The 12,719-nt window shown below is 34.8% G+C and overlaps 1 long non-coding RNA gene across 1 annotated transcript in view; it reads right to left on the bottom strand.

The window, feature by feature from the left end:
* Positions 1-11,948: 11,948 nt before the first annotated feature.
* Positions 11,949-12,719, bottom strand: part of LOC107520779 — a 113,830-nt gene continuing 113,059 nt past the window's right edge. Inside the window, exon 3 of the long non-coding RNA XR_001599403.2 lies at positions 11,949-12,243. This is a non-coding gene — a long non-coding RNA (uncharacterized LOC107520779). The remainder of the gene's footprint in view (positions 12,244-12,719) is intronic.

The raw sequence follows: 12,719 nt of genomic DNA, 5'->3' as shown, positions 1-12,719 counted from the left end.
TCTGATCATACTTCATTCCAAACATTTGCTTGAATAATTCCTAATTTCCTGTGGTAAGTCTCTAGGCAATCTCATAAAGGTCAGATCCTAACCAGCAGGCATATTGAGAGGTGTCATACAGGTATCATGTATCAGAATGAGAGATCCCCAAAACGACTAACAGAATCCAGGGACTATCAGTGTTGGTTAACTGTTTCCTTTCATGTGTTCTCTAGTTTTACACACCTTTCACTTTGAAACTACTGGCCCATATAGGAACAAAGGCCAATTGTGATTTAACTGCTGAGTCATGGAAAGAAAAACTATGATGAGGAGCCAGCCACCCAGTGATAATATGCTAGGGTCAAAACCCATTGTCTTAAAGACAGAATGGTCTGTTCTTTTCAACTATTATCATGTGGATTGATGAAAAAAGTAAAACAAACAAACAAACAAATGAATGAAAACAGAGCCATGTAAACAACTAACCTCGGAAGCCAGATTATCAAGTGACAGTGACTTTCTACATGATCATACATTTGAATGGGAATATGGGCGACTCCCATTCCTAATATCCTGAGATAATGGAGTTATAACTTACAGTAAAATAAACAAATATTAAGTGTACAGCATAATAAATTACACCCATGTAATCACTATGCTAATTAATGTTAAAACATTACCATTACTCCAAAAAATTCCACTGAGTTCCTTTTCAGTTAATACTTGTCTCTCCAGGAAAGGCAAGAGTTATTGTGATCACTATCTCCATGACCTAGAACTGCCTGTCTTAAATTCCATATGAATGGAATTGTACATTATGAACTCTTTTTACGTCTGTCTTCTTTTATTCAACGTTGTCTTTCTAAGATTCATCCATGTGGTTGCACTTATCAGAAGTTATTTTTTATTATTGTGGAGTATTTCTAATATCAATGTACTGAAACATAATTGTCCATTCTTTAACTGGGTTGCTATGAATATTCTTATATGTGTTTTTCATGGACATATGCATTCATTTTTCTTGTGTGTATACCCAAGAATAGAATTGCATAAAGTTGGTATTATTTCTAGTTTTAGTGGATACTGCTGAACTTTTTTCCAGAGTGGTTAAAACAATTAATCATTGTATTAACAATATATGAGATTTTGTATTACTCTGCATTCTAGACAACATTTGTAATTAACAGTCTTTTTAATTCTGCCATGCTTGCTGTGCAATGATGGTGGACACCTTTACCTATGATTGTTTGTACTTCCTCAAGACTGTGCCATTGTTTACATTGAATTCTCTATATTTCTTCTTATTTTATTTGTAGAATTTATCTATCCTTGATATTAGTACTTTGTCAGATAAATATTTTGAAAATATTTCCTCCCAGTCTGTAGCTTGCCTTTTACCTTTTTAAATAATGTCTTATGACACACAGAAGACCAATTTATCGTTTTTTACTTTTATGGTTAGTGTTTTTTGAATCACATTTAGAAATTTTCGCCAACCTCAAGGTTATGAAGATATTCTATTGTTTTCTTCTCAAAGCTTTATTGTTTTACCTTTTGGGTATAGGTCTGTGATCCACAGTGAATTAATGTTTATGAATGATGTAAAATAGAATCCTCAGTATCACCAGAATTTTCTTGCTCATGCTTTTAGTGTCAATGAACAATCCCTTCTTGAATTAATGAATATCAAAAAAGCTAGTCTGTGAACCTTTTTGTGTCTCCATAGCTCTAATAGTTTCAATGATTAGTGAAAGCCAGGTTTAAAATTTTATAATCACAATTTATGTTTGCAATTCAGAGCAAATACACTTTCGAAAATCAAGTCCATACAACCTAAACTTAGGATTCAGATAAACCAAGACATCTAAACTACTAAGGCTAAACTTCCTGCTTTTTCTTAAAAGATCCTTTTGGAGTTCCTTAATGTTATCTACATTAGATAAAGGTTTCATTTTATTTTATTTTACATTTGTTTTCAGACAAAGTGTTATGCAAATCCCAAATCTATATACTTTCTTCAGCATACTCCAAATTATACATCTTGTTCACTTTATGCTATTTATGCCAAAAAAAGTCATACAAAGGTGCCTGCTTAACTGTCATGAGACAAACTTTAGAAAATCTATCTACTTTGCCTTGTTAGGGTCTAAGAAAATGACAAAGGTGAAATCATGCTAATAGAAGAGAATGCAAAGTTGTTTTACATTAAAGAACATGAGATTTGCCCAGTCATCTGAAAAGGAAGGTGATTCTTATAGTAAATTCTCCCTGAAATCGAGAGGTAGATATTATGACTTCTGTATTCCGTCATAAGACAGAACCTTTGGGCAAGGACTGAATGTTGCTGAGCAGAAAAAAGTTAGCAACTGCAAAAGAAACCTCACATTGTTTTCTCATAATCCTTCATTTTAGATAGATAGATAGATAGATAGATAGATAGATAGATAGATAGATGACCCTTAATATATACTTTTGGACTATAAAGTTAAACAAGAAAGACATAGTCTTGGACTTCATAGAGTTTCTATTGCAGCAGGTATATAGGTCAAACCATAGGCCAGAAAAAAAAAAATACTTGCAAGTTATAATGAGCATAATAGAGATAAAACACTTAAAGAAGAAAGGGGTCAGGCAAATCTTCAGATGATTATAGATGATTAGGGAAGGCCTCTAGCAAAGAAGTACAGAATGTCCATAGAAAAATTAAGCCAGTCCTACCTGGGTACCTCACATGCAAATCATTCACCAAGACAAGTGAGAGCGCAAACTGACACGAGTGAGATCTATTATTTAATTTGTTTATTTATCTGTTCTTGGAGGTGGAGGAGAGTTGAAAAGATCATATGAACAGATTCCTTAAACACTATGAGTGAAGCCCAAAGCTGACTTCAGTCAGTTGTTCCCCATGGGATAACATGAATACCAGCATCACCAGGAACCTGCTAAGCCTGCTTGTGCATACTAACATTACTATATAAAATATAGTTTATTCCTAGTGGGCAACAGAGACCCAGACCGCAGAGGGAAAAAATGGCCAATGATCAAGAAAGAATGGTTGGCCTTGGAAACTTTGATCTGGCTGACCTGTAGTCATGGGACATAAACTACCCCGATTTCACTCTCTTCTCTCTGGATAAAGTTTATTCTAGCCTTTGACACTGATGTGGTTTATTATTTTTAATGGTGTTCCATGCAAGAGTACAACATATTGTTCAAACAGACAGAGCCGTGGTTTACTCCACAAAATAATTCTACTTCAGGAGATTCTGAAACTTTCTCAACTAATATAAAAAGAGCTTTTGATATCTCACGCATTGCATTATCATCTAAACAGTTCGTATTCCCAGTCTATAGGCATTTTCCTCTAACAAAGAAAACGTCAAATTTTTTTCTCTTTTTTAAGTCTAAGGAAAAAACTTCTAAGGAATATTTTTTTATCTTCTCCTATTTTTTTCTGTGAATATTTCATGTTTCTCCTCTCACAATTAAATAGAATACACAGCGCAAATATTTTCTATGAAGTCTCTGGACTCTTTTCCCAAGGATACTCTGAATTTGATGAGTTTTAGAATGTTGAGATACATAAATTAGGATGTCTGGTGACCAGATCCTGAGCCCCTGTGATCAAAATACAACAAAAAATTCACAATACCTATTTGGTAAGATGGTATTTTGGTGTCCAACATCCAGCTATAACAAATAGAAAGAATGCTACATCCTTTTTTTCTTTTTCTTTCCTCAAACGTAAAACTAGAAGCATCATCATTAAACAGATACTGTTCTTTTAAGATGACACTCTCAGCAAAGATTTGAAATTGTTCCTAGAGAATAAAAAACAAGTATTTCAGAGAATGCAAGAGGAGATATTTCAAAATGTGTTTATGAAGCTAAAGTCGAAATTTAAATTGCTTAATCCTCTCCTGGTTGGATGGATAGATAGATGATAGATAGATAGATAGATAGATAGATAGATAGATAGATGGTAGATAGATAAATAAATGGATTGGGGGGAGGGTAGAGAGAGAGAGAGTGTGTGTGTGTGTGTGTGTGTGTATGTTATGGGATGAATTGTGTTGTTGTTTTTTTTTAAATTCATATGCTAAAGTCCTCACCCTAGTACCTCAGAATGTAACTGTATTTGGACATAGAGTCTTTAAAGAGGTAACTAAGGTTAAATGAGGTACATTCTAATCCAACATGATTGGTGTCCTTGTAAGAAGAGGAAATTAGGGCACAGACAAGCACAGAGAAAAGACCATATGAAGACACAGGGAGAAGATAGCCATCTGCATGCCAAGGAGAGAAAACTCAGAGGAAACCAACACTCTGACAACTTCATCTCGGACTTCTAGCCTCTAGAATTGTGAGGAAATAGATTTCTGTTGTTTAAGGCACCAGGCTGTGGTACTTGTTATGGCAGCCTGAACAGATTACCATTAAATATTTAAAACTTATACAATATCTACAAAAATTCCTTTTTTATTGTGACGCCAGATGTGCAAAATTTATGGGCAATATCAATTATGCTTATGACAGCCTCTGTTTCTTACAACGTGAGTAGCTACTATGGAACTCCAAATATATATAATTTTATTTTTTAGAACAACCCTTTCATAATGTTCAAGTTACTATTGTTTTCTATTGTTTTGTAACAAAATGCTTTGAAACTCAGTAGCATAATAAACAGTTTTGTTCTGCTCATGAATTCTGCAGGTCAGAGGTTTGGACAGGGCACAGCAGGGATGTTTTGTCTCTAATCTACCATGCCTGAGGCCTTGACTAGGAGGAACCAAATAGCTGGGGGTGGTTCCAAGAGATGGGAACTCGAACAATCATGAAAGGTCCACTTCTAAGATGACTTCTTCACCCACATATCTGGAATCTGGCCGAGATGACATGAAGACTGGTCTAGGCTGAGAATGTTGACAGGTGCTACTCTACACAAACTCTCCATGTGGCACAGGCTTCTCACAGTGTGACAAATCATTTCCGAGAGAAAGCATCCCGAGAGGGAGTTTCGCAAGAGAATCTGACAGAAGTTGCAAAACCTTTGTATGACCTCTCCTCAGACATCACGGGACTCCCCAGATTCAAGGAAGGGGATATAGTCAACATTCATTGAAGAAAGTAACATCAAAATTTCTGTGTATAGTATTTCAAACCTCCACATTCTGCCTTCTGGCCACCAATTATTTTGCATTCCTTCCACATGAAAAATGCATTCACCTCTTTTAATAGTGCTCAGAAGGGTCATCTCATTATATATCAGTTTTAGGCTCTAAGTCAATTTTTTTTACCTACATTAAGTTCAAATGTGGAGAAGAGTTATTAGACATAGTTCCTCTTAATCTAAAAACTAGTGAAATAAAGAGACCAGCTATTTGCTATCCAACCACCAAATATGCAATGATAAGATAGTCGTAGGATAAACATAGATTCTTGTATTATAAATGGCTAATTGGAGACACATCACTATCTCCAGATCATAATAATTCTGAAATCCAGGTAAGCATATGTCGCCAATTCCTAGAATATAGTTTTGTCCTAATTTACGATAGTTGTACTCCATTGATTTTAGCTTCAACCTCTCAATTCTGAATTCTCCCTTTTAGTCACCCTCTTTTTCATAAAAATGACTCTCTGTTTGCTGAGAACTTTCTCAGCCTCCACTCTGCCCTCTGAAATATAGAAATCCAAGAACCTCTTTTTATTTTGTTCTGTGTCTCTCACTTGGGTCCAAGCTGGTGGTGGTATTTCTGACAATATAGTTTTCTTAAAAACTGTCAGTTTCTTATGTATTAATTTATAATCCACTCCATTATGTAAAAGTCACACTCATAAATCTCTTCCTGAGATATGTTCTACCTAGTGTTGGATATGAGACTGCTGTGGGACAATTCCCTTAAGATTCTTGGAAGCTCTATTATTGGACAGTGAGGGTCTGTCAGGTATAACCAGAAGCATTCCTTTTGGACTGAGAGGAATTACAAAGCACTGCCATTATTTCTGAGGTCCTAACAAAAGGTGTTATAATTCTACCCTGAATTTATTTAGCCTAAAACCACATTTTTCTGACACCGCCCTGGATTGTATCTTCCCCGGGAGAGACTAGGGGTGATAAATAGTTGTATTTTCAAACATAGAAAGCTTTGGACCTTTTATAGTTCTTCTAGATACTATTTGAAAACTGAATAGCTCGTTTTTAGCTCATTTCTCTGTATGTTACAATATGCAACTAAAGAAAACCAGATAACACTTTTAACATTATTTCTGAAACTATCCTTAGCCAAATTCATTCGCTCATTAAGAATGTTAGCCATTTTTCACATTTCTACAGGTGACAAAATTTAAAATTTTTGAACTGCTACATTGTAAGGTCTCCAATAGCATTTTGTCCGATCTCCTCTAAGCCCTCACCAACAACTTCCTATAGGCCTTTTGGACTTTCTCTAACGAACTCCTCAAGGCCTTCCACCTTTATCCATCACCAATGTCAAAGCCACATGCTTCAGGTTTTTGTTACAGCAGCATCACACTTCTGATAACAAATGTTGTCCTCATTGCTATTTATGCATGAAAAACCATCCCCAAACTTAGTGGAATAAAGTAATTTTATTATGTTCACAGATGCTGTGGGTCAGTAACTCAGACAGGGCCCAGCGGAAATGGCTTGTGTCTCTCCAAGATATTTGTGGCCTCAGATGGAAAGACATAAATAGCCAAGGATAACTAGAACAGCTGGAAGTTCTAATAACTAGGACTGAGATTCATTTCTAGGCTACCTTATTCACTCACATCTGACCCCTGGATTGGGATGATTTGAAGGCTTAGCTCAGCTCAGACTGTCAACTTGAACACCAATATACAATCTCTCCTTGTGACCATGATCATAGATGGAGGGAATTTTCAGAAAGAGAATGTGTTGTAAGAACCAGGTAGAAGCTTCACTCCCTTTTATGGCCTCACCTCAGAAGTCAAATAACATTATTCCTACCATACTTCATTGGTCAAAGCATTTGCAAGCCTGCTCAAATTCAGGAGAAAAAGACATAGACCACTTCTCAGTGGAAGAATGGCAAAGAATTCGTGGATATGTTTTAAAACTGACACACGGTTTCTTAAATTCCTTATACCCTGAGTCACTTCTTTTACTCATATCTGTATAATTACGTATTTCTGTTATGGAGACTACATCATTTTTTAAGAAAACCTTCTTATGAACGGTCTGAAAAAGTACCCAGCTAATCTGTAATGATCACTAGTTAAACCACTGATCAATGCTAGATTTGTAGGTAAGAAAATGAAATCTAAGAAACACATTGAAGTGGTTTAATCATGTGGAATTATAAAATATCTTAGCATAAAAACAATAGCTTTGCTTTGTGGATTTTCTCTATTTGGGCACTAACCGTAATTTTTAAAAAGTTTATATTTCTACAGTGCCTTACGAATTTTGAGACTTCTTTCTATTCACAGTCTCATTTGATCCTCACAATTTCTGGCGAGCTAAATGTAGAAAGGCTATGATAACGCATTTTGCAGATGAAGAAACTGAAGCCCAGAGTAGTAAAATGACTTACTCAGTACTGGAGAGTCTATAAGTAACAGAACCAAGACAAAAGCTTTGATTTCCTAACTTTCTAGTCAGTGCCCTTTTTAGTAACCCCTATTCCTAATCATACTATACATTCCTTCCCTACATGCATTTTAATCTTAAATTAGTCAACTTGCCTAATACATGTCCAGGGGATCATGTTCTTAGAGGTCAGGGGCCTTTTAGAGAACAAAGATAGCAGTCTTCAACAAGAACAACACAGTGTTTTGCTAATTTGCCAACAAACTTTTGAAAAATAATAATGTTCAATTTAGAAAGATGATTTTAATTAACTCACATAACATTTTGACAAAGAATCTGATTCTGTGGTATTAAGTAACTTGTCACACTATCTGTGAATATTGGAGTCAGGAGTTGGGAGGCATCCCTGGTCATTCTGGTTCCAGAGCCATGCTTTAATCACTGTGTTATACTGTAGAAAAGGAATAAAAAATGAAGGAATAAATAAAGTGAATTTAGTAGTGATGATATCTTCATGCACTTTAGAGAAAGAAAACAATTTGATCTCAAAGCAATTTTTGTCAAAGAATAAAAATGATCATTACCTAAACATTTACTTTTGGAACATGTTTTATATATGTTATTTCTAATTTCCACATCATTACTACAGGGGAGATATTACTGTTATCATTATTCCTATTTTATGGTGGAGTAACTATTAAGCATGTGAAATACAGTGTAACATGCTCCAGGGTAACTTGTAAGTGGTTGAACTGGTTTTTGAACTGGGTTACATTCTCTATGAAAGCCTATGTGTTTGTATTTATTCATATGTCTAAATGTATTGTGGAAAGAAACAATTAGTTACAGCATATTTTTTAAAAAACAGCTATTGAACCAGAAATGATCTGTATGGTTAGTCAAAGAGCTTGGCATAGGTCCTGATATCTTGGATAAGAAGCCAGTTAGCAATACTACTTTCCATTCTCACTACCCAAAATTCTACCACAATTAAACCACTTCAATGTGATTCTTTGATTTCGTTTTCTTACCTACATATTTGGCATTGAGCCACGGTTTAACTAGTGGTCATTACAGGTTATCTGAGTACTTTTTCAAACTGTTCATAAGATTTTCTATAAAACTGACATAGCCTCCCCAACAGAAATGTTTATTTATATAGATATGAATAAAAGAAGTGACTATGCTGTATGGAATTTAAGGAACCATGTGTCAGTTTTAAGACATGTCCACTAATATTTTGCCATTCTTCCACTGAGGCATGGTCTATATCTTTTTCTCTTGAATATGATTGGGTTTCAGTTTCTTCATCTACACAAAAGGTTAACACAGCATTGCCACATCTACTTCACCAAAAATTGTGAGGATCAAATGAGATTGTGGATAGGAAGAGGTCTTGAAATTTGGAAGGCACTGTAGAAATAATAGTTTTTTAAAATTATAGTTTGTGCCCAAATAGAGAAAACTAAATTAACAAAACAAATGTATTGTTTTTATGCTAAGACATTTGCATTTTGTTCAGAATGGGGTTTTGTTTATAGGAAGAGCATTTTCACACTAGAGGGAGGATACTAATTAACAATCTGCAAAAGTGAAAGGGTAGCTTTTCTATTTTATTATAGAAACACTGCAATTCAAACCTACACACGTAAATTTGTGTTAAATTCTTACCAGCATTATATTCTCCGATTTTCTGCTCTCTGATTACAGATTGTAGCTATTCAGTTAAGATAAATGTATAAATGCACATCATTTAGAAATATTTTATGTTCATTTAAGGCATGGTATGGTGTATGACATATTTTCTTTTGGATATAGCTGTTGAATTTGGATTATCTCGTGTTACTAAGAACAAAATATTTTTTTAACTATAAATAGAAAAACATATTAAGTTATAGGAAAATATAATAATATGTCCATGTAGCAGCATTTCCAAATTCTTATTTTCTATTAATGTGGAATTCAAAATATTTCCTCACATAGAAATTTACCTAGCATGTTATCTTTAAGCACACTAAGAGCGTCTCTACAAGTCCAGAATTCTCCAATTTGGGACAAATACCATGATTCATAAATACATAGTAAAAAAAAATAATAATCCCAACTAATATTTTTAATAGATGATTAAATTCCAGGCACTGTGTTATATGGTATACATGGTTTATTTAACTAATTAGATCTTCAAAGCAAAGCTATAGTTACATATTATTAAGACCCTACTTTTATAGATTAGGAAATAGAATTTATTGTCTATCTTTCAGGGTCCATCAGAGGAAACAAAAACTACTCTATTTTCAGGAGAAAAAAATTTTTTTAAATTCTAAATCATTCACATGTTAAAGAAATCATAATGGACATTATAATTTTCAATACATTAGAAATTTTAAAAGCCTCAAAATTAATGAGCTAAGTAGTTACACTAAATTAGGTGTTCTACCTTAAAAACATAAATAAACCTAAATAAAATAGAAAGATGATAAAAATAAAAACAAATTCATAAAATTTTAAATATGTTAACAAAGAAGTTGGTTCTTTTCATAAAAATTTTAACTAAATAAATTGACCCTTGTTAATTCTGTTTGAGAGAAGAGAGTAGAAGCAACGTTATGAATAAAAGGCAATATAATCACAGATAATATATAAAGAATAAAGTGAGAATACTATTAACAACTCTATGCTATTGCTACAAAAAAAAAAAAACGTGTAATTTACCATGAAGAAATTAAAAAATCATGAATAGTTGTATAACCATTAATGAAACTGAAGCAATGGCCAAAAAAAAATCTTTCTGTAAACATAACACCAGCTGGTTTCAAAAGACAAGGGCTACTGATCAGGACGGGGCAGATCTTCCCCAAGGAAGAGGGAGACCAAGCCTGGTACCGAGAGAAGAGGGTCCTTCAGCAGAGAGTGACAAAAACAACACACACACACGCCAACATTAGAGTCAAAAGGAAAGTTTATTAGAGGAAAGGGGTAACACTCCACAGACAGAGTGTGGTCTTCTCTCAGAGACAGAGTGAGAGGCTTGGAAAGATAGTAGAGGCAGGGAATTCAGTTTATATATCATTCTTTAGTTCCTGTGAGTTATTCTTTAAAAGACTTTGTTAACCCATTTCCTTTGATATGGACTTACAGTGAGGAAGGGGAAGGGTATGTAGTATGAAAAAGTAAGAATGTGTAGAAGGAAAGTCCAGCCTTTAATCCATAGGTCCTCCATGGTTTTAGCCATAAGGAATGACTCTTGGTTCCTGTATTCCCTTAATTGGCTGTTAGCAATCCCAGCAGAAATCTTGTTCCGCAGGTGTCCTTCTGGCCTAGCTGCAGGGCTGATTAGCACAGTACTACTAAACTTAACAAATTTCAGTACCTACTTTCCTAGACAAGAAAAAAAGGATTACTCCTCAGTTTGAACTATAAGCTCAATGCAAGGGTGATACCAAAACCAGACAAATCAGTATGGGCCTGTTTTACTCATATTAATGTAGAACCCAAATTTCTAAAAAGTAATTTTAAAAAATTTAAAAGAAAGAAAAATTAATCTACTGGTGCATCAGAAAAGATAATACACTATGACCAAATTGGGTTTATTCCAGGTATGCAAGAATAGTTTATGTTATAAAGTCCATTAATTTAATTTTCCACAGTAACAAACTAAAAGAGGAAATTACGTAATCATCTCAATAGAAGCAGAAATTTGATAAAATGCAAAACTCATCCATGATGTTTTTAGTAAATTGGAAATAGAAAAAAATATTCTTAACCTGATAGACATATCTACAAAAATACATCATTCTAAAGCATTAGCTTTAAAATCAAGAACAAGGCAAGGAGGCATATTTATCATAACTTCTAACCAACAGCACATTGAATGTCCTAGGTGTTACCGGAAAGTGGGGATCCTCTTGGTGTGTTGTCCAGGTTCTTGATGCCTCAAACAAAGAAATGAGCAAGACACCGAAATATGCAGAAAAGAAAAGCTTTATTAGAAGGGAAAATACACTTCCAAACATGGAAGCAGACCCGAGCAAGAGAAGTGTGGCTCAAATGCCTGGTAACAAAGCCTTTGGGGTTTTTATCCCTATTTGCTGTGGGTGGTCACTTTTCGTAAAGGGGTGAGCTTCTTTGATTGACAACTAAGATTGACAGGATTCATCAAGTGATTCATCATTTGCTTTCTGCAGCATGTTCATTCCCAAAATTCAATCTGTTATAATGGTATTAATGAACTTCTGGGCATATGCATCATATTATAATGATGAAATAATAAGACAAAGGTCTTTGGGGTCTTCATTGTGCAGGTGTGAGTGACTGGCTTAAACTGGTACTTAATTCTCTGCTTACTTGTTTCCTCATGAAAGTTACTTTTAGCCTAAAAATGCCTTCTGGCTTGCTTAATTGTGGGCGGACTAGGGCGGACACCTTCTAGGATAGGATGACCTCAGTGCCTTTGCAGGCAGACCCAAAAGCCCTTAATTAACTTTACTGCCTAATTCTTTTCTAAGAGCCATGAATCCCCTTATTAGTAGTATGGATGTTGAGGGACGGGAGGTCTCTTCTTCTGTATCTGCTTCCTGCTAAGAAGGGTCGTAGTCTCTGCCTGTTGAGCTTTCATGGAGCTCCTTCCCTCTCTGCCTTGGTCAGAGCAGGGTCTTGGATTTCCTGCTGAAGCTCTGCCTCAGTCCCTAGACAAGGAAAAGAGGATATGCGCTGGTTATTTAAATCGTATATCTATTAATTTCTATTATTGATTTGCTTATTAAGCAAGCATATATTTCTCAAAGAGTAAAAAAAGACCTTTGGCCTAAAGTCCCCTCACGTCTCAAACTCTTAATGGCCCTGTCTAGCCTAACATCATTTCTGCTAACAATAGGTTGATGACCCTTATCAATAGCTGGAGGATCTAAGTCACCAGTTTCGGGCAATTACCGGAATTTGAGGGAGAGGGCCTTTTTCCTAAAGAAAGGAGGAAGAAAACTTCACTAGATTTACTAAAGAGATTAAGAACTCTTCAAGATATGTCCCACATCATTTCCTGCTAAAAGATTAAGAATTTTACAGGTGATGCCCCGTATCATAGCTACTACAATTAAATTAGCAAAAGAAATTAAAGTCACATAATTAGAAAGGATGACATCAAACTGTCATATTTGGAGATAGT

Source organism: Rousettus aegyptiacus, unplaced genomic scaffold, assembly GCF_014176215.1.
Source record: "Rousettus aegyptiacus isolate mRouAeg1 unplaced genomic scaffold, mRouAeg1.p scaffold_m13_p_10, whole genome shotgun sequence".
Taxonomy (NCBI): Eukaryota; Metazoa; Chordata; class Mammalia; order Chiroptera; family Pteropodidae; genus Rousettus; species Rousettus aegyptiacus.
Note: the sequence above shows the minus strand (reverse complement) of the source record. Positions and strands in the feature narration are given on the sequence as shown.